We start from the raw sequence: 27,836 nt of genomic DNA on the forward strand, positions 1-27,836 counted from the left end.
GCCACTGCAGATGAATCTCTCCCCCACACAATCACATGGGGGGGAGTGATTAATCTGAAGTGGCCCTCTCTGTGTGGTACAGGATGGGTGGGGGGAGGTATGTGTGTGCACATACATGCTCTTCTGCACAGAATGGAAGGGCTAGTTTGGTGTATTGGCCCATAGTCTGTGACAGTTAGAGTAGTGAGAGAGAGAAAAAGAAAATTTATCATAAAGATGGGTGACTTTCCCTGGGGTCGGTTGGACTGATCTGACAGATAAGATGAGGTATTTTTTGAAAGCAAGTAGAAATGGCTCATGTCCTTTTCTGATCCAGTTTAAATTCAGAAGTCACCAGCTAGATCCAACCCCCGACCCCCGCTCCTACTTCACTTTAATTCAATGGCAACAGGAGTAGAAGTAGTGGAGGTAATGATTGTAAGTGGGAAGGAGCGAAGCCTGCCTCTCTCCAGCTGGTGCTTAGTATGATGTGGCAATGAGAAATTAAGTTTTCCCAAGGGCAACTGCAATATAAGACTTTTCTCCTTCCCTCTCATTGCATTTGGAACATGTTGCTGCCTTCAGGACATGCAGTGTATGTTGGAGATGAAGCTCCTGATGGCATTGACTCTTGGCACTAGCAACCCTATTGACCACTAGGGACACTAGAAGTAGAGATAGTGAGCAAGGGAATTCCCTCTCTGTCTACGCTTTCTCAACTCTACTTCTGCTTTGTTAGACTGATAATGTCAGGTTTCATTCTCTCACCTGAAGAGAGAGACTCCCATTTTCTCCCTTCCCCTCTTCCTGTATGTGGCTAGCAATGAGGCATGTAGTCTTGTCTATCTCTCAATATTTCCTAAATAAACTGCTTTATTTAGAACTTTAACTCCATGTCTCCGGACAATATTTTGCACACTGCTTAGATACTGAGAATAATAATTTGTCTAAATGACGTAACAATATGACAAAGCCCAGCTCTGGCAATGACATGCTCAAAGTCCCACCTGTCCATTTACAGCATTTGTCTGAAAAGACACATGGTCAGCCCAGCTTTCAGACTATGGAAAAAAAATATGATCATGGCAACAGCATTTGCCTCTTCAGACAAAATGAAGGACTGTAAATGTAGACAGCACTGGGGTGAGACTTCTGAGCATATTATTAGTATTACTACTACTATTACTGATTATTATTCCTACTATTACTACTATTAATAGTTCTGAGCATATCAACATGGGTTAAGGCTTCGGGGAGTGCTCTCAGGACACTGTATACAACCCCTCCCCCACACACTTTACTACCTAAAGAGGGCACAATAAAAAGTTAGTAGCCCCAAACTACAAGAACATGGGGAAAATGAGAGAATAATGAATTATAAACTCCCCCTCTAAAGTAACCTGCAACCTTTGTGTTTTACAATAACTGGATATGTATGTACACTCAAACAAAACATCCTTAATAATGTTTTACATAAACCTCTGGAAGGGTGGTGTTAGGTTGATGATACATTTGTGATTTGGTCGAAAGGGGAAAGAAAATACTGAAAACTTTACTGACTACATCAACAGTATTAATCCCTCAATCAAATTTTCCATCAAATAACACAACTGAAAATCCACAAATCCCCTTTCTTGATATTCTCCTTATGAAAAAGTATAATGATAGTAACAGATCTATATAGCAAAGTAACAGATGCTCATCTATATTTAAAACTATAAACCCTGCCACCCTAAATATATCAAGGAAAATATCATATATAATCAAGCACTTAGAATTAACCACATCGGCAATAATTATCTAAATTAGGGATGTGCAACCTGTTCTAGATGGGGTTGCACTCCCCCTGAAGGCCCAGGTTTGCAGTTTTGAGGTGTTTGCACTTTGGCACTGTCGCTAGAGGCTCAAGTGGCCTCTGTGGCTCAAAGAGCATTTCATCTGTTTCTGCTGGAATGCCACTGTGACCTTATCTGGATAGAGATAGCTTGGCCACAGTAACTAATGCTCTGGTAACTTCTCACTTTGAGTACTACAATGCATTGTATGTAGGATGTCTTTGAAAACAGTCCAGAAACTGCAGCAGGTACAAAGTAGGGCTGCAAGATTTTAACTGGAACTGGGCTTTTTGATCATATTACACTGGTGGCTACCAGTGCATTTCTGGGCCCAATTCAAAGTGCTGGTTTTAACCTTTAAAGCCCTGAATGGCTTGGATATTAAAGAATATGTGGATAGAATAAGCAACAAATTTGAAAGAAAACCAAAGACTTTGTGCACTGATAATGGTGGGGGATATACTGGAAAGGATATTGAGCAAAACTTAAAAGAATAGAGAATTAAACTTGGGGGAACAATACCTTATCCTCTAGAGCAAAATGGAGTGGCAGAGAGAAAGAACAGAACTTTGATAGAAATGTCTAGAAACACACTTCTTGACTCAGACCTAGAAAACAAATACTAGGGAGAAGCTGTAATGACTGCAAATTATTTGCAGAATAGACTTCCAGCTAAAACTAAAGGAGTAACACTCTTTGAACTGTGGAATAGGACAAAACCTAACATAAAGCATATTAGAGTATTTGGATGCAAAGCGTGTGCATATATTCCTAAAGAAGAAAATTAGATTGCAGAAGTGAAGAAGGAATATTCATAGGATATTCACTGAATAGCAAAAGCTACAGAATACTTGATCATATTCCAGAGACTCTTAAACTGTGCAGTGTTGCATATTTTGATGAGAGGCAAAAGTCAAATGCCAATGTGATGTCTGACTGTGACCTGGATTTTCCAATAAGTGAAAGGTCTGAACAGCAACCACAGCAACAAAATGAACAAGTATTCATAGACTATAATATAATAGGGAGACTCAATTGTGAAAGGGAGAGTTAGATGGAACCAGAGAGATCCAATCAACAAGGGGAGACTGAGATGAAACAAGAAGTGAGATGGTCAAGCAGAATTAATAAATGGATTCCACATAAAAGGTTGTCACTGGCAGCCAGAAGGGAGAAAATGCCAGAACCTTTGGATTGGCACAAAACTGAGGGTATGCCAGATTCAGAGACAGATAAATTGCTGCAAACAGGAAACGAAAAGATTGCATCACCATAAAACAAAATGTGAGACTCAGAATTCAAGAACGAAACAATGAAGCTCTTCTCACGATCATTGAGAAGAGCCTCTGGGGGGTTGTGGGGAGACCGGGCTTAGCCCGCTCTCCCTGCAGATGAGCAGAAGTCTGCTCTGGACGGCCGCAGCGGGCGCCCACATGACTGCCGGCTCCATCATGGACTTAGCCAGGGCTGGGGAGTTCAGGGGCCGCGCGACCCCCGGAAGCTCCAGCATGTCCTGCGCAAGTGTGCAGGGCATGCTGGAGAGTCACCCGAGCCTGGAGGCTGCTTTTCAGCCTCCTGGTCAGGGGTCTACTTGTGAGTAGCCATGCCACGGAGCCGTGCCGCGACAACTCACGAGCAAAAAAACCAGGTTTGCGGAGTGCTCGCTCTGCAAACCTGGTTTAAAGGGAGGGTTACTTTGGTGGGTTAACCACCTGGAGGCCACCAGGCTTTCCTGCGAGCCTGGTGGTTCCCACGGTCAGGTGAAATCGGGCTCTCCTAGCCCAATTTTGCCTGATCGTTGGAATAGCCTCAATGAGAAGAGGAATATTGGGATTTTGCCATGGGCATTATCTCTGTGTGGGGCATGCTGTTCTATGTTTGAATGTGTCTATGTACTGGCTTGGGGGTGGAGTCACAGTTTGCTCCTTTCTTGCTTCCTGTTTTCAATCTCTCTCTCTCTCTCTCTCTCTCTCTCTCTCTCTCTCTCTCTCTCTCTCTCTCTAAGAGACAGTTTGTTTATTGTTGTCTTAGCCTATGTTTTAGTTAGTAATCAATATAAAACTCTTGTTTCTTAGTTAAAGTTGCCTCCTGTACAATTACTTATAGTGGATAAGTAATTTCTCTGCAATGCACGGACCCATCATTTACTCATGTTCATCTTAAGCTGCTGGGAAAAGGTCATTCGTACCAAAAACCAGTTTTGAACTAACTCTATTGACAGTGATAGGAGGTAAGGAGGGCAGCGAATTACAGTGCACTGTTTACCAGGTGGGACAATATTACCAAGTCTTCTATTATTCATCCTTAAAAGTTAATGTTCTTCCCACCACATACATGAGGTTCATGCTTTAAAAAGCAAGTTCAGGTCCATATTACATGAGAGTAAACAAAGGCCTGAGGGAGCTCAGAATAACCTCTGCATAGCTAAACAGATCTTTTCCTATCCTAAGGTTTCAGTGAGATTCCTTAGTGGCTATAATGTCACCAATAAGGCTCTTAATGACATGATTTGAACATCACTGCATAATGTCACTCATAGTAATTCCCTCAGGACCCAACTATTCCCATTAAAACTGGTGATTATTTGCCACAATTTGGATTGGAAGAAGATCAAGCCCCAGGCACTACAATTTCCCTTCAGGTAAGGCCCTTGTAAAATGGAATAGGGGGTGAAATATAAGGTGCTTATTCTACACAATTTAAGTCAAGATGATTTTTTTAGAAGACTTCCTCGAAGCTACAGAATAAGTGAATCACACACCCTCCAAACATGGGAAGAGATGGGATATGATTTCTCTATGGCTAGGATGTGTGCATTGTTTTTACCATTTGTAGATAGATTTGGGTATTATTTGGAGGGGGGGGGAATCATGGGCCTGAAGTGAGTCATGATTAGATCAGGATTCCTAATAATGTAGGGGTTGCAAGAGGTTCTTGCTGCCAATTAGAAGTCAGCCAGGACAGGAGTTACATAAAACAAATTCTGAGGTGATTCTTATGATCAGTGAGACTCGCTGGGAAGAGGATTGTGGGGAGCGTGGGCTTAGGCTGCTCTCCCCACAGATGAGCAGGCAGGAAGCCCTGGGCGGCCGGATCGGCTGCCCACACGACTGCCGACTCCGTTTTGGAGCTGGCGGGGGCTGCGGGGGGCCCGGAATTGGAGTTGGGTGGCAGATGGGTGGCAGCATGAAATGCTGCTTGGCAACCCAACATTGGTGTGTTCTGACATCATGAAATTCACGGAACTTGATGCTTGGACTGGGGGCATGCACTCGGGAACCAGTGGTTGGAGAAACCAAACTTGCTGCCGTTACATGTGAAACCACCCATTTGCTATTAGCTCTGGCCCACTGAAGTCTGCCAGGTTCCGCATGTTAGCTTGTTCCTGGCTTCACCTCCTAGCCCTTCCCAACTGCTAGAGGTTTTGAAATAATAAGTTGGTAGCCAGGTGAGTGGCGGAGGTGATCCTCCACCGCAGGGGGTGCTGGGCGTGCTGCTGCTCCAAGCAGCATTCAAGTTCGGTGAGAGCGGAAGTATGCACCAATTAATTTACCCTTAAAGGTGCTTCTCACTTCCACCACCCCCAACGTCTCCTGCACTGGCTGCTACTGAAAGTGTCTCTTTTCTTGTGCTAGCACAGTAAACGAGAGATGGGGAATGTAGAAAAGCCACCAAACATATAATTGTTGTAAAGTCACAAAGGTTCTTTTCCTGCAAACTAATACAGAAACAGCCAATCAACACATTTTGAAAATAAAAGCTGTGAAAAGTAGATCCGCTCGCTAAAATGGCCTCACCTGCTACACATACATTTAGAACAATGGCATGATATTAGGGGTTTGGTTTAAAGATGCTTCGCAACATCACGTATCACAGGGAAAAATCTGCTCATTAAAAATAACAATAGCAATTTAAAAAAAAAATAGCAGTATATCATAGCTCTGCAGTTTCCTTTCTGATTATACTACTGACCTGACACTTTAAAAAGCTACTTGGCACATTAAAATCATTAAGGGCATGAAGTTCATAGAGTATCATCAGTTTTTTCCTTAGTGGCTAAAACTGCCAGAGAAATAAAGATTCACATGGGTAAAATAGGAAATACATCTGGATAAGCTTTCTCTCTGTATTGCACATATAAAAGTAATAATTTCCAAAGGAGACAGTGGAGGTCATGGTCAGGGGGAAAAATGTCAGAATCTGGGCTGATTCTCACCTTAATAATAATAATATATAGGATGCCTTTCATACATTATTCTTGGGACTGGTTCAGATGACAGGTGTTCAAACACAATAATCAGGGCCTTCCTTAGGGCAGAGCGACTGGGGCAATTGCCCTGAGCACCATGCTGGCACAGGCCCCGCTCTGGGCACACTGCAATGCAGCCTGCTCTCCTCTCTCCCCCAGTCCCAGACACTTATCTTTCCCCGCAGCCCATCTTTTGTGTCTGTGTGCAGCTTGAAAGGCTCCTAGGCAAGCTGCTAGAGTTCCATTTCTCCCTGCCTCTCAGCTGTTTGGGTGGGCAGGGCTTCCAGAGAGGTCTCCATGCAGGCCTTACTGAAGTCTGCCCTGAAGCTCAGGAAAGAAGCAGACAGGTAGGCAGGCAGAGAGTGTCCAGCACCAGAGCTCTCTGCAGACCTTCTGCCAAGCCCAACCTTAGTAATGGAGGTATGATGTGATTTCCTTTTTGTGGTTATCTCCCCCCACCTTGAATATTTAGGGACTGGCTTGCCATAGGAATTTGGTATTGAGCAGAGATGTAGGGCAGGGTGGGAGGAATATGTACATTTAAATTGAAGTGGATTGGACCAATTGTTGGTTTAAAAAAAACCCATCCAAAAAGTCCTACAAATGGCTTGTTCCATGGCAGAAAATTACAAAAACTTCTGGAACAAACAATATATTATTTATTTATTTAGTTATGAATGAATGCACTATGCTCAAGTTGACTTGTAACCCAGAAGGTCTGAGAACTGTGAAGCATGTGTTGTGCTTTTTATTTTTATTTCTTTAGAAATGCAGTATATGTCCAGTTGTGGAAACACAGTTAGAAATTATGCTACTTAGGTGGAACATAAAGAAAAAGAACAGGGAAAATCTGCTCACCCCGGCAAACTAGAATTCATGATGCACTGCTGTTGAATGTATCTTGATTTATTTTTATATGTGATTAAACCTCTTTGGAAGTTTTGTCTAGAAAGGGTCGTATAAATCCAAGAAAGGAAGAAAAACATTTGGAATCACTATTTAATAACCCCAATGTTGGCTTTCAGGTTTTAAATTCTTTTTTTCTCTATTTGACCATTCATGTAATTACTCCCTAAATTGGTGACTAGAGAAACGTTGATCAAAAAATGTGGAGGATTTTAAAGTTAGCATCACAAAATGGCACCTTAGTTATTGGCTCAGTAGTAATAAAGTTGATAGGATTTTTTGAGCGTGTGTTCTGTGGTTTTCTCCAGGTGAGTAACCAATGTACCACCAGTCCCTGATACTAGAGAGAAGGGTTCTCCAATAATAGAACTTCACTTTGAAACAGCCGAGCCCTTCTGATCAGGTTTAGAAGGAAGTTGTGTTACTAATGTTTTATTCAGGACTTTACTCATGAACCAGTCAAATGCAACTAAATGTTTTAATGTTTTCACATTGTTTTAACGATATTTTTTATTGAAAACCACCCAGAGACGTGAGTTTTTGGCGGTATAGAAATGTGTTAAATAAATAATAAAATAAATACAGTGAAACAATCGTATTCTCCAGCATTTATAATTATTCTGACAGAAAATTACATCTGGAATTTTCAGCATTCAAACTTAAGAAGCTTTTGGCTAATTTATTTTTGAGCCTCCATAAGCTTCTAGTGGACTTAAAACACATTATAGCATCACAGCTTCCAGAGGTGTTTTGCCAAGAGCATATTTGTTTTTGAGAAGAGTGAATTTCAATGCCTTCTTCCCCCAGAAGCACTCTGTGCCATATGAAAATATGTCTCTGATGAAGCCGAGGCTTGGTTTCATATTAAGGTTTATTACAAGCAGGTTGGTTAGAAAAACAAACAAACTTGGTTGGTTCAGAGGCCATTATAAATCTTGAGGGTTTTTTTAAAAAAACCATGTTGAGAAGCAGAATTCCTGGGAAGCTCAAAAGCAGGTGTGTGTGGGGGGGGGGGGGATGCACACTCCCAAAGGTTGGGGAGGTCATGCAGAAGGAGCATTTAATGATGGTCCCACATGACATCTGAACTGACTTACAGAGTCTTCCCAAGGAAAGTTGAAGATCTAAAATCTACATCAGTGGCCATATTCACATGTAATGCAGAACCTACACACCCGCTCCTCACCTCACCTCACTCTCCTGTCCTAATTCAGACGTAATGGAGAGCAGGGAGCCTCCAGTCAGTGAGACTGAAAAGATGAGGAGGGACTGGTGTGTGGGCTTCCTTCTTTCATGAAGGACAGCCTGCACAGTCAGAAAGAGGGAGGAGCTTCCTCCCTCAACTCAAGTTTCAGGGAACGCAGTCTACAGTTCTGCATTTCGACATACTACAGGCGGAATTCAACCTCGGGTTGGGATGGATAAACTCATTACAACCTGAGGGTTCAAACTGGAGTTTGGAGAGCAGAACCTTGAGTCACTCTCCACACAAAATCGGAGTTTGGAAGGGATGTTTTTAATTTTTGTCTTGCTATAATTTTTTTTTTTTGATTTTTTGTCTTGTTTTAATTTTTCTGTTGAACCGCCTTGGGATTGTTTTTAATGAAAGGCAGTATATAAATTTAACAATAAATAAAAATAAATAGAAAATAGAAATGTCCTGCATTTGGACGTATAGGTTTGACAACCTCTGGTCCCTTAAACTCAGGTTTCGTGCTACGTGTGATTGCAGCCTCTCTTTCTCTATCTCTATCTCTATCTCGCTGCCTTCAGATGTCATTGGAAACCTGAGGCAAAGTCATCTCCAGTTATCCCCCTATGATGCTCGAATAATCAGAAACACAGTTGCAGGACCCAATCACAATTCCAATTTCTCCCCCAAACCTCTGATGAAATCCTTGGTTGCAATTCAGTTTAACTCACCTGACCAAAGGTCCACAGGCTCCATTGTGTTGTTTGAATTGGGCAAATAGCCCAAATAGAAGTTAAAGGAGGAAGCTCCTCCCACAGCTACTACTCTATTGGCTGGTGCAGGCTATCCTTCCAGGATCAGAGGAAGCCCACAAAGCCAGTCCACAAAGACCACAAAGCCCGCCCCTTTTGCCAGTTCTCAGAATGAGGATTGTAATTGTCTGTGAGTGTGCTGGGTAGGTCTGAAGGTGGCCTCTCTTTCTCTTTTGTCAAGTTGCACTGCCTAATGCCCCAAAGGAAAGGATTCAGGATGATGCTCAATAACTCTTTCTATTCAGCAGAGAAGGACATTTTAGACAAACTGGGAAGGTTAAATAACATGTTTGCACACAATAATGCCTTTAAACCATTTCCCGTTGGTCAAATTAGAATGAGCTCCTGAAGTGCATAGCTCATTTTAAACACAGTCCTCTGCAAGAAAGATTCTTATCTGCCACAAGGAACACATATTCCTTGATCTCAAAGGGAAGTCTTGTGGTTTTGTTCTATTAATTTCCAAATAATTGACTGTTCCTACTTGTCTTACACTAACTGATAGGCCTATAAATATGTTTTTGGTGAAGAGGAAAGTCAGGGCAGGCAGCAGATTAGCGGGAAAGGTCTCTGCATATATCAGAATCTTCTGTTTTGCTGTCACTTACAAATTTGCTGTGGAGACAATAGAATGGCAAAGGAGCAAGTATATTGGCCTCGAGGGTTGCTTTGGAACTGTCAGACTAAAGTTATGTGCTATGGGATAGGGATATGGAGAACAGTCTTGGACTGCATGATTTGTAAGAAGACTGAATTAGTGACTCAGTGATAATATCAGTCACACATTGAAAAGCTGCATGGAAGCAGTGTACTGTATGTACTGTTGGAATAATCAGTGTCTAAAGGGAAAAACAGATCAGAAGCTAGCAAAGACATGCCAATTTTATGACATCAAGCTGCATGTTAGAAGTATTTACAACATCATTTTTGTTTCCAATAGGTCTTAAAGTAGTATTAAAATGTTAATATTTATGAAGATGCAAGAGTTAGTCCATCATGCACAGAATGCACACATTAAGGAGAAAGGCTGGTATTGTGATTGTGGGTATGAATTGTCCCCTTTGCTAAGTAGGGTCCACCAAAGTTTGTATTTGAATGGGATACATGTGAGCACTGTATGATATTCCCCTTAGGGGACAGAGCTACTCTGGGAAGCGCATCTGCATGCTTTCATGTAGAAGGTTCCAAGTTCCATCCCTGGCATATCCAGATAGGGCTGAGAGAGACTCCTGCCTATAACCCTGAAGAAGCTACTGCTTGTCTGTTTAGCCAGTACTGAGATACATAATAACAGATACGTAAGAACAGCTCTGCTGGATCAGGCCCAAGGTCCAGCATCCTGTTTCACACAGTGGCCCACCAGATGCCTATGAGAAGCACACAGGGAAGAGATGAGGGCATGCCCTCTCTCCTGCTGCTGCTTCCCTATAACTGGTATTTAGAGGCATTGTGTCTCGGAGGCTGGAGGTGGCCTATAGCCACCAGACTAGGAACCATTGATCGATTGTCCTCTATGAATTTTTCCAATCTCATTTTAAAGCCATCCAAGCTAGTGGCCGTCACCACATTCTGTGGCAGAGAATTCCATAATTAATTATGCAATGTGAAAAGGTACTTTCTTTTGTTGGTCCTAAATTTCCTGGCCATCAATTTCATTGGATGACTCCTGGTTTAATATTGGGAGAGAGTGAGAAAAATTCCTCTCCATCCACTCTCTCTGCTCCAGGCATAATTTTACAAACCTCTATCATATCTCCCCCTGTAGTCACCTCTTTTCCAAACTAAAAAGCCCCAGATTTTGTAGCCTTGCCTGTGGGCTTCTCAGAGGCATATGGTGGGCCACTGTGTGTATCAGGATGCTGGACTAGATAGGCCTTCAGCCCAGGGGCTTAGCTAGGGGAGTGGGAGCCCATGTTCCCGCCTCTCACCAGGCCCCTCAGTGTGAGGGAGATAATGAAGAAAATAGGGAGGGGTGGAACTAGGGGTCCCTCACAAGCTGCAGGGCCCAGGTTCTTTGAACCCATTCGCTCAGTTATAGCTACATCCAGCAGGGCTGTTCTTATGTACATATGTTTTCTAGTAGATCAGCAATTTCACACTTGAGTTCCTTCAGAACTCTTGGTTGGATGCCATCTGGCCCTGGCAATTTGTGAATTTTTAGTTTTTTAAGTCACTTTAGAACATCATCTCTCATCACCTCAAATTGATCCAGTTCTTCAGCCTCCAAGCCTGAGAAGCTCAGTTCCAGAGTGGGGTATATGATCAGTATCCTCCACCGTGAAGACAGATGTAAAGAACTCATTCAGCTTATCTGCAATCTCCTTATCCTCCTTAATAATCCCTTTCACGCCCTCTTTTCTCTCTTCCCCATGGTAAAGGTTTGTTCCCCCCCCCCTTTTTTTTTCCTTAGAGAAGGAGGATGAAGAACTGCAAGCTGGGGTGTGAGTAGGACTGAAGTGGTGGTCTGCGAATCTCCTTGCAATAATTAAAAAAGAATGTTTGAGAACTCCTGGCTTGAATGGTCACCCTACCACTAATCACCAATCCAATGCTTGGAGTCATGTGGTCATTGGCATTTGAATTATGGAAAATCATTGAAAAGGGGGAGGTCATTGAAATTTGCCCCCACTGCTGTTAGCACTGAAGCAGAATCAGTTGGAATTTTCAGAAGCACCAGTGCTTCTCCCATTACACTGGTGCTTTATCAGGAAGTCAGTCAATGACATGAAGAAGAACACAGTCTCTGAGCCTTCTGTAATATAGGAACAAGAAGTTCTGGTAAGAACTAATTTGCCTACTTCCCTTTCATTTTAATCTTAGTTGATAATTACCATCTTCATAAGTTAGCTCACTTCTGCCCCAAATGTTCATGCATCCACCATCTTAAATTGGGGTGGATGACACCATCACAAACTATGCCATTGAGGTGTCCCTATGCATCACTAGAACTGTACCACATTTGGTTCAAATCAGTCAGGCGGTTCACAAGATAGCCCACGTGCACCTAAAATGTTCACATGCCCACCATCTTGAACTGGGGTGGATGACAGCATCTCCCAATACACTGTTGAGGTGCCCCTGTGTGTCCCTACAGCAGTTCCAAATTTCATTCAAATTGGTCCAGGCACTTGAAGTTGCTAGGGACACATGTACATGGACACACACAGAAAGCTGGGTGATACATAAGCTTACTTTCCTTAGGGAACGTTTCACTTAGAAAATTAGGCTAAAAAACAATAATATCTTATACAGTTATTGTAATATTGTGAAACACTTTGAACTCTCTAAAGCAGTGTTTCTCAACGTGTGGGTCCCCAGATGTAGTTGGACTTCAACTCCCATAATTCCCAACCAAAAGCCACTGGGGCTGGGGATTATGGGAATTGAAGTCCAATAACATCTGGGGACCCACACGTTGAGAAACACTGCTCTAAAGCAATATATATAATGTGGTGGTGGATGACCTTTATTGAACAGTCAACTGGTGAAAATCATGAGCTACTGAACTGCTTCATACATTGTATTGTTCTCATATACGCAGTTGCAGAAGGAATCTCTGTGCTGAACTGCTGAATTAGTCTTCCTGTACAGTGAGAAGGGAATAATCAAGACTTTTATGGCAATGTAGCATTTCTTCAAGCCATGGATAGTGTTAATTAGATCCATAACCTCTGGGTACTGTTTGAATGTAAGCTCTGTGTATCAAAGGATGCCAAGCCATTATGATGTTTAGCTGCACAATTTGATCATAAAATGATTGCAGTCTTTATTCAGATTCTTGGCATTTGTATTCATGGAGGTGTACAAGAACACCACCTGAAGACAATTATTTAATCTTCCCAAACAAACATACACAAATGAATTGCAAAAGACTGGCACATGTTGAAAGTGTGGGGAATTTAGTTGCCTTTTACATACTGATGAACTACTGTCATGACAGTATTTGCCTGGGTATATCAAAGTCAGCAGTGCTTAGATAAACCAGTAATCCTGAAACTGTGCAATGTGGGGGGGGGGAGCACTAGATAAATAGAATAATTAAATAGTTAAAGGCATCTTTGAGTCCAGGGTCCATCTTCAGGGAAGGATACCCAGTCCACTGAGTCTTTGAATTATATACCAGTCTGGCTTTGCATCCTTGCAGAGCTGCTTCCCATGAGTACCAATCACAACACATGATCAGAAACATGCCAAGAGTGCGCCCACCATGACATCACTGCAGGACATCCTGATGCACTGTTGGTGCATGAAAGGGTGTTCATCTGAATCCTTTCTCTACATGTGCTCCAAATCCCTGTTGGAACAGTTAGTTGGGGTGTCCTTCAGTGACGTTGGGGCAGGTGCACTCTTGGCAAAACCCATCTGTTTGTGTACTGCAACTTGTGTGAACCAGCCCCTTGTCAGCTTCCATTGGCTGTGGGTCTTTTAATTGCTTCCAGTATAGAAGCCCAGCAGAATTACTGGTCCTCAGAAGAGGCATGCACAGAACAGGGGCTGACACAGTCACACAGAATCACAGGAGTTGGGTTCCTCTGAGGGCGAAGAGGTTTTTTCCCCTTGTAATCACAGCATAAAACTACACATTCTCCTAATTGTGTGCTTAAATGGGAATTTAACCAAAAAAAAAAAGCAGCTATTGGGGAGAACCAATTCCGATCAGAGCCATGATGTTGGGGTGGGACAACTTATCCATTTCCCATTACACAGTTATCCTGCTGAAAATTGTGAGGTCTGTCTTCATCTCTGGAGCTTCTGCACCATAGAATCTTGTGTGTGTGTGTGTGTGTGTGTGTGTGTGTGTGTGTGTGTGTGTGTGTGTGTGTAAATTGCTGTGCAATTTTTGGTCTGTTGGCAAGACTTGGAGAGAACTTTTACCAGGTATGCTAATGGGTTCTGTGGACATGGCTTTGCTGCTATATGTATTCTTTGTATTAATATATGTATTCTGCTATATGTATTCTTGATTCATGTATGAGTGTATTTGTACTAGGCAAGGACTCAGGAGGGTCACCCTTGTTCCTCTGGGCAAGGAGACTTCTTTATTATGCCTTGGGGCTTAAGTGTTTCCAAGCCAGTTCTACAAGGGGAAGGGAAAACCTTGCCCAGCCTTGGAGGTTTGGAGGCAGGCCTATAATTGCTTAACTGTGAAGGATCCAATGTAGGCTTCTTGAAGAAGTTTAATAATTGCCTCCTTAAGACAGGAAGGCATACTGCCCTCCCTCAGAGAAGCAATTATAGTCTCTACCAGGCCCTTTACAACAACTCCTCTATCAGATTGTATAAGCCAAGTTGGACAGGGGTCAAGAGAACAAGTGTTAGGCTGCAACACCTAAAACACCTCTGTTGTAATCTGTCAGATTTGAGTTGAGCCTTTCTCCACTTGCACTCCATTCTACCTTGCTGCTTCACCCCCCGTAGTTCTTCCATATACCAAGGGGCCAATTTTGAAGTGGGTTGGAGAGGATGTTTAGGAGCGATCTTGTCTACTGCCCTGGTGAGTTTGTTCCAGTTCTCCAGAGCATCAACAGAATCATTGGCAGAGCCAATACTAAATCTTCCCAAAGCTTCTTGGAATCCTATTGGATCCAATAATCTCCTCAGGTGGACCATCCTAATAGGCCCTTCTCCCCTGTGGAGGTGGGATGTGATTGTGAGTCCAACCTTAACCAGAAGGTGGTCCGTCCATGACAACGGGGAAATCACAGGGGTCCCCACTCACAGAACACCAACCTGATTAGAGTAAAAGACCAGATCAAACACGTGACCAGCAACATGCCTTGGTCTTGAGACCATTTAGGATAGGCCCATAGTTGTCATGGCCACTATGAACTCCTGAGCTGCCCCAGACAAATTGGTCCTGAAGTGAACATTGAATTCTCCCACCATTATAAGCCTGGGAGACTCCAATGCCAAGCCTGAGATCAAGTCTGCCAGCTTAGTTAGGGACTGCACTGGGCAGTGGGATGATTGGTAGGCCAACTGAAATCTCAGTCTATCCCAGGTCCTCAAGTAAACACATTCAATATGGTCAGACACTTTGACAGGAATCCTGGTAAGGGAGATGTTGTTCTTATAGACCGTAGCCACTCCAATTCCCCACCCACATCCTCTCACCTGTTCTACAGAGTACCCTGGAGGGAGAAGCTGGGACCAGACTGAGCCACCAGCATCTCCCACCAAGGCTCTGTGATACATACCAGGTTGACCCCTTCATCCAGAATCAAATCATGGATGATATCTGGACCAACCTGGCATTACAAAGGAGTAAGGTGAGGCTCTGTGGATAGTTGACAATGCCCCATGAGGCCAAAGAGCTGGCAGGACAGCTGGAAGGAGAAGCAACTATTAGATTTCTGATTTCCCTTCCCTTGTAACAGCCTGCTGACCTGCCAGTGTTACTTATTCTATTCCTCACCACCACTGGAATAGCTGCCACACAGTCAATGGACACCCCGCCCCTTTCCCCACCTTCAGACAAGCCTAGACATATTGTAGACTACCTTCACCCAAGACTCAACAACAGAAGCCTTCTCAACAACAGCATCAGCTTCTTATATAACCATGAGATACATACGCTGCCCCAACCCTCCTCCACATACCAAAGACCTGCACCAAAGCTCAGCTGCCTGCAGGCTGGCCAACCCACCAGCCACACCTCCAGCACACCCTCAATCCTTATAAGCCCCAGATACCCAGAGTCTCTCCTCTAACAAGAGACTCTGAGACAGAGCTGACATAGTTAATGCCCACAGGTGTAGATTATCATGCAATAGGGGTGTGCATTTCATTTTTTTCTCCATTTTCAGGCGTTCTGAAGCGGGGGCCCCATCTGGAGAGGGTCCAAAAATAGCCATCTGAAAATGCCCCATTTTCAGTTTCGGGCCGACTTGCTCTGAATCTGAAAACGAATTGCCGGTTAACATTCTCCCCACAGCTTCCCCCCTTCCACCCCAGTCCATTCCCCATCACTCCATTCTCCTTTCCCAGTCTGTTCCCCACTGATTCCCCCCTCCCTTCCACCCCAGTTGTTCCCCATTGTTCTGGAGACCCCCGTCCTCCTCCTGCTACTGGCTGCGCTTTCTCTCCCCGCCGGGCTCCCTCCTTCCCCACCATTTTTGCCTGCCCGCCTCCTTTGCCGAGGCTCGCCTCCTCCTCCTCACCCAGCTGTCTGCCTCTTCTGCCACCTTCTCGCCACGGCCATGTGCTGCCACCACCGCCTCACCGCCCAAAGTAAGGAGCTCTTGGCAAGCTCCCTGCTGCTCCAGAAACTCCTTGCCACTCCGCAGCGCATCCGGCCCTGCTTTCGCCTCCCAATCTGCAGGCCTGAAGGGTGGGAAATTCAAACTGACATCAGAGGAACTACAAGGAGACTGAGGAGAAAGGCTGCAACTGATCTCAAAATGGAGGTCCAAAAAAAAATTCTGAAAAACAAAGCTTCGTTTCCGAAATAGGGTCTTTTCATGTAGGATGCATTTTGTGTTTGTCATTTTTGGTAGGTGTACAAAATGTCCAAAAGTGCCATTTTTGAACACAGTTTTTTTGTGTCTGAATCAAAATGCACATTCCTATCATACAATCAGGAAAGCAACACCGCAATGCTAACGAAGGCAGCAGAGCAAAAGCCAAAAAATCACAGCAAATCTTCTGGTTGTCCAGGCCATGCAAGTGGGGTGGAAGGCTGCAATAAATCTTCAGACCTAGGAGAGGAGCTGGCAAAGTCCAAGCTTCCTACCTTATCCCCTCCATTTTTCTTATTTCTTCGCTTAGGGCAAGTGTAAGGGAAAATAATACTGCCCCTTAAAACTGGACCTGTCTTGGAAATTAGTGGTACTGGGACATTAGAATATGAGAATAAAATGATCTTGACCCCCCTCCATTGTTTATAAAAGCACAGACAAAAGAACTCTGCTTTGAATCTGATCATTTTTCTCCCTGAGAGAAACTGCGCAGTAGGCTCCTTTCTCATTTGATTTAAAAGCTGTTGTCCTGTCAGGGGCTTTCCCAGACCTTTTTATCCATTCTGGAAACCAGCCTTTCATAAGACATGCCTTCCTTACTAAGAGTGACTAGTCTCCTTTAAAAAAAGAAAAAGAACTTCGACATTTATTACAAGAGACACATTTTAAAAATCCCTGCAGGCAAAGAAGTTGGACAAGGTGACTTAATATGTACTTCCCATCTACAATGTCGCTGACTCTTTTGTGAGCCAGTCTGTTGCTTTCACTGTCTGCTGTAGGAAAAGTGATACTTTAACTTAGCAGGGGATACATTTTAATTGCTTCTATTACGTGTGGGATTTGAACATTACAAATGAACATTTAAGCAGTATGTACTAGAACCAGTATAAACCATTTACTAGATGTTCATATAATTTGTCCCAGCCTAGGATATGCAAGCAGAGGTGTCAGTTTTGGGGATGTTAAAATATGAATGATTTGAATTCCACCCACACATTAATGTTGACGTCACATTGAGTGACTGGACAGAGAGCATAGCAATGACTTTCCATATTGTGTGCTTGAGCAATGCCTCAGCATGACATTCGTTCAATTCACAATGTCACACACAGCAAATTAATTGGTGCACAAGCAACAATTAGAGGAAGATTCACTCCCCTGCTTATGCAGCTGTGGTAAGCAATCCCATTTGTGATGAATTCAAACATCTGAGCACAGTTACTCTATGAATCCAGGCATACTCAGAAGGTTCACCTCAATGTGAGACAAGCATTCCATCCCCAACCGTTCTTCTCTGGCTCAGGTTAAAATGCTAGCCAGGTGAACTTAAACTCCCCCTCCATCCCCATCTTCCACCTATCCACCTACTGCCACTAATCCCTCACATATTATTCCCTTATCTGTCCTAGAACTCCCTATATCTAGCATGCATCCATAGCACCATGTCAGGCATTAGTGAGAGAAGGATCAGAAAGACCATCCTTCCTCTGCTGCCATTACTGGAGCAGTAACAAAGGTAAGAGAATGGGGATAAGTCTGGACAAGTAAATCTTTATATTCAGTCTCTTCTCAAATTAAAGATATTTTCCAGATATGGGGAAAGTCCATATATGGTATAGGACTCCGGTGAGATTAGCGCATATTACAAAGAACACATCTGCTAGATGCTGGGACAATGATTGTAAGGAAAAGGGGACTTACTACCATCTATGGTGGTCTTGTCCAAGAGATAGGCATTTCAGGAAATTGGTTTTTGTACCCACACCCCAAGGAGACACGAGACACAAGTTTCTTTGGTGAAAAGGGCCAAACTTTTCTTATTGAAATATAAGGTAACTTATTGAAATATAACTTATTGAAATATAAGGTAACTGAAACAGTACGTAACTGGGATTGGCACTAAACCCCCACAGTGCATTTCCTAAAAGGCCGGCCACGCAAGTGTCCGCCTTAGCCTAGTTGACACGGGCAATAACACCTTGTCTCCAGGCAGTCACATAGCTCTAAAGCGGAGGCTGCCCATCTCAGCCGACCTAAGGTCAGGTCTCTGTTGTTGGCGACACCCACCCCTCAAGGACTAGAGCACATGCAGCAGCTTTGGGTCTAGCAGAAGGATGCTCAAATATCCCTAGTGTTGAGTAATCATTGTGTTGGACATGTTCAGCAATCATTGTGATGGACATGCACATGAACAATTTCCATCATCCGATACAGCATGCTGTGAAACATGAAAGCATGCAAGCTTCTTTGGCAGGATCCCACTAGATCCCATTTCACAGACTATATTGGGAGTCTGAAATTGCCATATTTTATATTGGATATGTATGCCGTCTATACTTCTGTGCTAAGGACTGACTTCTTTGTCCCATTAGAAAATAGAAGGGCTGGCTGGTGATGGTGTATATCATACTGAAGGACAAGGAAGCGAATGATGAGCCTCTGGTAGTACAGCTGATTTTATCAGTCCCTCTAATATGATGGTACTGTAGTCTTCTCTGGTAGTATCTGGAAGTGAGGAGAGGAGAGCTGGTCTTGTAATAGCAAGCATGACTTGTCCCCATAGCTAAGCAGGGTCTGCCCTGGTTGCATATGAATGGGAGACTTGATGTGTGAGCACTGCAAGATATTTCCCTCAGGGGATGAAGCCGCTCTGGGAAGAGCAGAAGGTTTCAAGTTCCCTCCTTAGCTTCTCCAAGATAGGGCTGAGAGAGATTCCTGCCTGCAACCTTGGAGAAGCTGCTGCCAGTCTGTGAAGACAATAATGAGCGAGATAGACCAATGGTCTGACTCAGTATATGGCAGCTTCCTATATTCCTATGTGCTTTGATAGGTGTAGGAGTTGGGAATTTCTGGTATAAAGTAGTATTATGTCCATTGCACAGTTGCATCTGTGGGAACTTGAAAATGAATCCGCAGTATGAACTAGTCCTAGCTCAAATTAATAGCAGAGTGGACATTGCTGAGGTGGAATTTCTGAATGGTCTCCTTTCCGGTGAGTCCAGCTGATGAAGCTGTCACTGATGTATCTCTTGTAGAGGGGATGCTTTTGGAAACAAGATCTGAAGAAGCATTGCTTTAAGCCAACAATGAATGTGTCAGCCTCAACGGTACCATAGTGTCATTGTCCTGAGGATACAAACTGACCCCAATTAAAATGATTGTGGATGGAGACAATTTGGTAAAGCTTAATATCCAGATGTGCTGTGGTGTCATCAAAGACAATATCCCTAAAAGCTTGTAGTTCATCCATGTAGAGAATGCTGATGTATAGTGTCTTTTAGTCCTTGGTTGTAAAAGATCTCATGGGCTTATTTTTCTCTGGTGTCCTGTAGTGGTGTCCTATAGATAACTAAGAACATGAGTAGGAGAGAGCTTTAGGATGAATTTCCCATAGCCGGACACCTCTACACTGATGGTTCCAATGTCCAAAGAAACTGAGGCATGCAAAATTGTCTGATTGGTAAATATTGGGCAGTAGACAGATCCCTGGATGACACTCTGGAGTGTGCGTGGATGAGTGAGTGAATGTGTGTGTTTATGTATGTGTGTGTGTGTGTGTCAACTTTCATCAAGGGAAATCTTTCATCATGTTATTTCTGATTATTCCTTAGTGGGGGTCTGACAATTGTGGTCTATAAATCATGAAATGCTTGAATTCACCAAAATTGTCTCATTCATAGTGCCATGTGGGGGTGCACATGCGTGTGTATGCACACATTCACACACAGATTTCAGCTTAATATATACTGTGTATAATATTTTTATGACTATTGTTGCAACAAGCAAAGCGAGCTCTATTGTGCTTATTTTTGGTTCCATTTGTTCAGCATTCAAGTCAGCCCACTCTGTGTCTTTGTCACAATAATAGCTCTTAGGAGATAACCATGGCATGATGAGGATTGAAAATGACTCCAATGACTGTGGATATGCCCCCTTAAGCAGCTTTGAACCATCAATATTATTGACCTTGATGTGTGAATCCTTTACTTCTTGCAGCACAGCTGCATGGGCCACAGTTTTAGAGTACAGCGTGACTCATCTGATGGCAAATTTACCAGGGGAAGAAAGAGGAGAAACAGAAGAATAATTTTCTTCCGGAAGATCAGAAGTCTGGATTAGCTGCTGTTCCTTCTGTGCTCACAGCAGATAGCAAGTATTTCCCTTTATTTTAGAAAAATGTGAGTCAAGATTTAATGATTTAATAATTGAGTGAATTCAAATCTTGAATATATAAAAAAAATCCATACAGTTTGGACCAAATGAATTTGTCAGATATAACAAAAGAAACAGTATAGAAAGAAAAGAAAAGCTCCAGAAAGAAATTAAGATTGGTAAAATCTCAGTATATGCAAACAAAAGATTATGGGCTGTTTCATACAATCACTCCCATGTCAGTTAAATTAAAACTGGAGATCTCAGAGGCACACAAACTCCCATGGAGAGTATCATGTGATTTTTTTGCTATCTCCGGTTGGTGCTATGCCAACTTGACATTAAGCTGATATTGGAAAGCCAAGTTAAAATCTAAGATTGTGGATCTCAGTTTAATTCTTGTTTTAATAACTGGTCTTGTTTGTCTTTGTTTTTGTGAACTGCCTGAAGCCTCTGGAGTCAGGCAGTATATCTATCAATCAATCAATCAATCAATCAATCAAATAAGTAAGTAGATAAATAAATATTCAATTGGTGTGGCACCAACCAGAGAGCACTGAAAAAATCCTAAATTCACATGAGGCTCTGTGGGAGTGCACATGCTGTTTGGATCTCCAGTTTCCATGTAACTGACATTGGATTGATTGTTAGTCAGCCCATCACTCCAATGACAATCAAAGGCATTCTGAGTTCTGTAGATGCTCTAAGGTCCACGTGGTGCTCTTGAGAATAGAGATTGCTCTTGAAAATGTGGATTGTGGAAGGGATCAGATCTAATTATACAAAAGGAATGCACTCGTAGATTTGATTCCTTCCATGAAATAAACAAGGATGCCATTTTAGGCACAGGTCCTTAGTATGCCCTCTTCCTGAATGTAATATTGACTGCTATCCACTATCCAAGATAATACTGACCACTATCCAGATTGTTGTGCTCAGCAATGCACATGAACTGTGTATCTCACACAAGGTTTCAGTCTCCATACATCAAACAACAAACTAGTTTTAAAATTCAATTACATGGACTCTCAACTGTCACATGTGTTAACAGGTGGATCTACAATTGAGCAAATGTGTTCAGTGAATATGGGCCGACACTAGTGGGAGCCGCACCCAAATTTCCTACTCAAATTGTAATTTCCCCATAACTCAAAAAGATTAATAATTCTCAAATGGCTGGACAGACAGCTCTGAAATTCCACATGGTGTTCCTAAATGATAACATTTTACAGTATGTGTGGATGTTCAAGGACATCAGTCTAGTCACTGATTTTTAATGATTTTTCTAAAGAAAATAATAATGTTAAAAAAACACACATTAAAAATCAAAGAGTAGACTGATCTTGAACGCCCATGTGGATAAAGGTGATCTGGTTGACATAGTATATTTGGACTTGCAAAAAGCTGTTGACAAAGTTCTCCACCAAAGGATCTTGAGTAAATTTAGCCATGGAATAAGGGGGACAGGTTCATGTGTGGATTGGTAAATGGAATAAGGGGACAGGTTCATGTGTGGATTGGTAAATGGCTGAAGGACACGAAACAGATGGTAGGAATATATGGACAGTTTAAACAATGGAGGGAAGTAAGAAGTGGGATCCCCCAGGGATCTGTACTGGGACCAGTGCTCTTTAACTTATTCATAAATGATCTAGAAGTTGGGGTAAGCAGCAAAGTGGCCAAATTTGTAGATGACACTAAACTATTTAGGGTAGTGAAATCCAAAACAGATTGTGAGGAGCTCCAAAAGGATCTCTCCAAACTTGGGGAGTGGACGACAAAGTGGCAAATGTGGTTCACTGTAAGCAGTGCTTCCCCCAACTTCACGTTATCAGTGACTGGCCAGGAGAGAGATCTTGGGGTCATGGTAGACAGCTTGTTGAAAGTGTTGACTCAGTGCATGGCAGAGGTGAAAAAGGCAAATTCCATGCTTGGGATCCATTAGGAAGGGGATTGAAAATAAGAATGCTAGTATTATAATGCCTTTGACTCAGCCTTCCATCCTTCCGAGGTCGGTAAAATGAGTACCCAGAATGTTGGGGGCAATATGCTAAATCATTGTAAACCGCTTAGAGAGCTCCGGCTATAGAGTGGTATATAAATGTAAGTGCTATTGCTGTTGCTATTTATACAAATCTATGGTACAGCCACATTTGGAGTACTGCATACATTTCTGGTCACTGTATCTTAAGAAGGTTATTGTAGAACTAGAAAAGGTGCAGAAGAGGGCAATCAAGATGATCAAGGACCTGGAGCATCTTCCTCATGAGGCAAGGCATCTGGGGCTCTTTAGTTTGGAAAAGAGGAGACTATGGGCAGCTATGATAAATGTCTATAACATTATTCATGGGGTAGAGAGAGTGGACAGAGAGAAATTTTTCTCCCCGTCTCACAACACTAGAACCAGGGGCCATCCCATGAAACTGGGTGGGAAATTTAGGACTAACAAAAGGAAGTACTTCATCACACAACACATAATTACTCTATGGAATTCTCTGCCATGGGATGTGGTGATGACCACTAACTTGGATGGCTTTAAAAAGGGGCTAAGATAAATTCATGAAGGACAGGTCTATCAATTGCTACTAGTCTGGTGAATATAGGCCACCTCTAGCCACAGAGGCACAATGCCTCTAAATACCAGTTGCAGGTGAGCTAGAGAGAGGGCATGTCCTCACCTCTTGTTTGTGGGCCTCTCGGAGGCATTTGGTGGGCCACTGTGTGAAACAGGATGCTGGACTAGATAGGCCTTGGGCCTGATGCATCAGGGCTGTTCTTATGTTCTGATATTATTAATGTTAATAATATCATGGGAAATTTAAGAGCTTTCTGCCCAGCCATTCAAGAATATCTTAGAGTTTCCTGTTGATCCCTATGGAGAAATTATCTGAAAGGGCCTTTGTTCAGTCCTTGCACACAGGCCCCTTCATAGCTTGTTATGCAATATAATATACAGTATAATCAAAGGAGCAGCAACTCTCTGTTCATCTTGATGACACACACCTACTGCTGAACCAAAATAATTTTTTGAAGTTTTGTCACATCAGGATTCCAGGCTTCAGAAGGAGAAACTCACTTAATTCAGCATACTGGATGACATCCAGACTGAAGTTGCTTGTGCCAAAAAAGATTTTGCATGCACAACAGAGACTGGGCAATTTATGCCAATCTCTCCTTTCCTCTCCAGTCCAGTCCATTGTGGCTCATGAAAATATGTCCATAAGGGTCCCTCAGCCTTAGGAACATATTTTTGGGGAATACAGTAGGTTGCAGAGAGAAAGGGAGGTTGACAAAATCCACTCCTTCCCCGTTATGAATGCAAAACATTTTTCAGTGTACACAACATTAGTCTGGATCTCAGCCAATGGGTGGGATGGAAAAATTATCAGAACTAGCAGTGGAACTCAGCAAAACTTTGACACAGCAGACCTGGTAGAAAGCACCACCCAGAGGAAAAATGGAAATAATAGTTTTCCATATCTTTAAACCAGAAAATCTTTGTATTGTTATGCAGTTTTTAAAAGCCAAGAGCTGTAAGTCTAAGCCCCATTAGTCTCTTTCCACCGAGAGACAGAGAGTTTATATAAGCATAAAACTTTCACTTCATTAATATTTGCATCTTCTTTCTTCAAACATAATTGGATTAGGAAAATATCTGCTACCATGTGCCAAGTGCTCTTATCCTTAAAAGGAATTAAATGAATAAGCGGATTTTCACACTATGTGTGTCCATTTTACGTTTGCATTTTGAACATATTGCCAAATTTAATTGAACAACATATAGAACAAACAAAAAAGTGAGTAAAACAACAGAACATTTGGAAATTTTTATATTCTCTCTCTCTCCCCCCCCCCTCACCATTTCCTCTCCTTCCACCCTCTCTCTCTCTCTCTCTCTCTCTCTCTCTCTCTCTCTCTCACACACACACACACACACACACACACACACACACACACACACCCTCATATAAGATGAGGGTTAAGATGCTCACAATTTTCACTTATGCTCTAAACAGCTTAGAAATTGCAAGTAAGGTGATCACCTTAGATTCCACAACATGTGAACAGTAAAGATTTTGTACAGTCTCATATAACATGCTGGTTTTACAAATTAGGTTGTATACAGCAACACTTTGCCCTAGTCTTTCAGCTCAACATCAGGATGGAGAGGGATGTATCCAGGCAATCAATCAATCAATCAATGCCACTTATCCAATCACTTGCTGAATGTGCACCTGATGAATTTCTTCCTGATGCATCTCTAGAAGGCACATTGATTCCAATCAACTATAGTAAATGTCTGGCAGAAACTCAACAGGTCCACAATCTATCCACAGCCACTTGCAACAGATGCAGATGATGTACAGTATTTCTGCTTGATGCACTATGGCCTTAGCTATAGCATTCTGTGAATGGGTTTCTAAGGGAACGTGACAGCAATACCATGCAATATAAATGCATTCTCACAGCACCCAGCTGTGGTTATCAAAAAACTTGCACTGAGTTCAAAAGGCTCTTTCAGCCCAGGAAGGTTGTCCAGTTTGACACCCGCTGCTTGCATTTCAGTCAAAATTGATATATGCATTTACAAGAATCACTGGAAACTGGATTCCTTCCAAGCATCTAAGAAGAAACTGGATTTCTCACTCAAACCTGGTAAATTATATGGAAGAGAAACTTGTTAAATTCTTACTTTCTGATGAAAATGTTTTAAATTTTAACTCCGTAGCCAAATTTTGTTATATTGCTTTTAAGATGTATAATGAGAACCTATAGAGTTTTCTATAAATTGTTCTGCTGTTTGCATGCATGGATTGTTTGGTCTAGGACCGTAAATAAAACTTGACTTGACTTGACTATGGAAGAGATTTTATGGCCATTTCAATTTGTTTTGCTAATTGATCTGCGCAACTCAGGGACACTGAATATTGTAACTTCACTTTATCTTTTGATTTGTTTTGATTGGTTTCATCTTTGAGGCACAAAAGGGAACACTGAGCTACAAAAGCGGCTTATTAGAGCTGAACAAAATCGGGGAGGGGGGAGCATGTGATAGGGAATGTGTCAGCATGTGCTGAGGTAACCATGCACCATTTCCTATCTTCTTGTTCTGCACTGGCAGGCAAGGAAGTGTAACGAAGCATGAGGCACAAAGCCAAGACCTGACAGTCAATCATCCCTTCTCTACTCAGGCGGAGATATCAGAAAAATATTGCATTCCTATCATGCTGAATGGTGGAAGGAGTAAGCTTTGTTGGAACTGTGATAGGTGAACATGTTGAACTTGTTGAGATTCTGCTTGCATTTTACTACAGTACATGGCAGTTTGGGGAAGCAATGTGACTTTTACAGATATATCAGGCAGAAATGTATGCAGTGCATCTCTAGGCTGGGGCAGCTGCACCTGTTGAGTTTGTGCCTGGATACAGCCTTGCCGAGTCCAATGTCGGGCATTGGGGAAAAACTGAGTCTAATTTGTAAAGCCAGTATGTTATACAAGACTGTATAAAATCTTTACCACTTACATGGCACAGAACTTGAGAAGACCATATTAACTTGCAATTTCTAGACTGTTTAGAAGACAAGTGAAATTGTAAAGGCCTTAACACTCGTCATAAAGCGCCGTTGTTTTGATATTTTGTAATTACACTACTTTGCTGGTTCTTGCTTATTAGATGAACTTTTATACTGAGGTCACCTTTCTCCATTACAGTAACTCATTTGAAGGAAGCTCACAATTATCACAGAAACGAGTACTTAGGAGATACAGTCACAGCTACAGGAGAACAGTGCAGGTGGGAAATATCAGTAGCTGGAGAGAGAGATGGTAGAAGACAGAAGGCTGGCAGTAGCCAATGGGACTGAGGCAGCTGGATCTGTTATTAGCAGAATTTTGATGGGCTGTTTAACAGTGCATACTAGAAAATATTTTGGCAAACCCTATGAAAGCATCCTCCTTTCCAACTAATGATTTCTTCAAACATTATTTCATCAGTGCTCCTTCAGTTGTAAAGGAGACCACACAGGCAGCAGGTAAAGGGGAAATGCCTTCAAGAGCACCTTCTTCTATATGTTCCCAGTCGCACATTGAGGTCATCTGGAGAGGTCCGTCTCCTATTACCACCAGTACGTCTGGTTGCGAATTGGAACCGGACCTTCTCTGTAGCTGCTCCTGGCCTGTGGTATGCACTCCCAGCAGATATCCTCAGTTTAGGCTTGCTGTTGGCCTTTAAGTGAGCCCTTAAGACTTACTTGTTTGGCCTGGCTTTCCATGGTTTTAAAATTGTTTTTTTAGTATTTTAATTGGTTTTAAATTGTATTAAAATTGTTTTTATATTGTTTTTAGTAGTGTGTTATAAATGATATTTGGTTTTATGTTTTTTTAAAACTAGTTGTACACTACCCAGAGCCTCTAGATGAGCCAGTTTATAAATGTAATAAATAAAAAAATAATAGCGATATCCACTAGAACATTCTGCTGCGCGGGCCTAACTGAAATGAAGAGAACTGCATCAGACCACAGGGCTCTTGTCCAGCTTTTATTCATTTCACTATGGCATGTGCAATAGATGTTACTTCAATGTCCTAATCCAGCTAAGGGCTCTACTTGCCTAGAGGCAAGTTTCTGTGCCCATATCCTTAGCTGGATGGGGGATTCACATGAGTAAACAGGTGCTTCACATGTGATTCTTCTTTCTAACAGAACACACAGGGCTGTTAAGACACGCATAGGTCTTTATACAAATCTGAAATCCCACTGATTGGCTGTTTGGGAGTGAGGACAGAAGGGTTTAATCTTAATTGGTCCCCTTTCCCCACTAAATAGCACAACTTCAGTTTTTAAAAAATCATATGGGTGCACAAACATGACTGTTATACACACATTCTGTTGAATTGGACTCTAGGCTGTAACCCTACAAACACATATTCTGGAGGAGTTAGTCCCATTGAACAAAGTAGAGTTTATTTCTAAGTGAACATACATTGAATCAGACAAGTTGGGCAAGTGTTCTATCTATTCTGATTTATTCTGGGTTTTTTACAAAATCTCTTTGCCCTTAAGAATTGCAGTTATACTGGGAAAAGGTAACCTTCTTTCTTACATACACAGTGTATCTACCTTGGGGGGGAAATACATTTTATGGTGCCTTTTGTTTCTCATATATAAATTATACAGCAAAAATTTTAAAAGCACATAAGCGTCTCTCCCTTTTTCGTAAGCACAATGATAGAGTGCAGCAATTTCCAGCACTT

The 27,836-nt window shown here is 42.3% G+C and overlaps 1 long non-coding RNA gene across 2 annotated transcripts in view; it reads left to right on the forward strand.

The window, feature by feature from the left end:
- Nucleotides 1–26,923, forward strand: part of LOC128351395 (uncharacterized) — a 47,689-nt gene extending 20,766 nt beyond the window's left edge. For both annotated transcript variants that reach the window (XR_008319751.1, XR_008319752.1), the window contains exons 3-4: nt 20,427–20,608; nt 26,296–26,923. This is a non-coding gene — a long non-coding RNA (uncharacterized LOC128351395). The remainder of the gene's footprint in view (nt 1–20,426; nt 20,609–26,295) is intronic.
- The last annotated feature ends 913 nt before the right edge of the window (nt 26,924–27,836 follow it).

This window comes from Hemicordylus capensis, chromosome 3, assembly GCF_027244095.1.
Source record: "Hemicordylus capensis ecotype Gifberg chromosome 3, rHemCap1.1.pri, whole genome shotgun sequence".
Lineage (NCBI taxonomy): Eukaryota > Metazoa > Chordata > Lepidosauria > Squamata > Cordylidae > Hemicordylus > Hemicordylus capensis.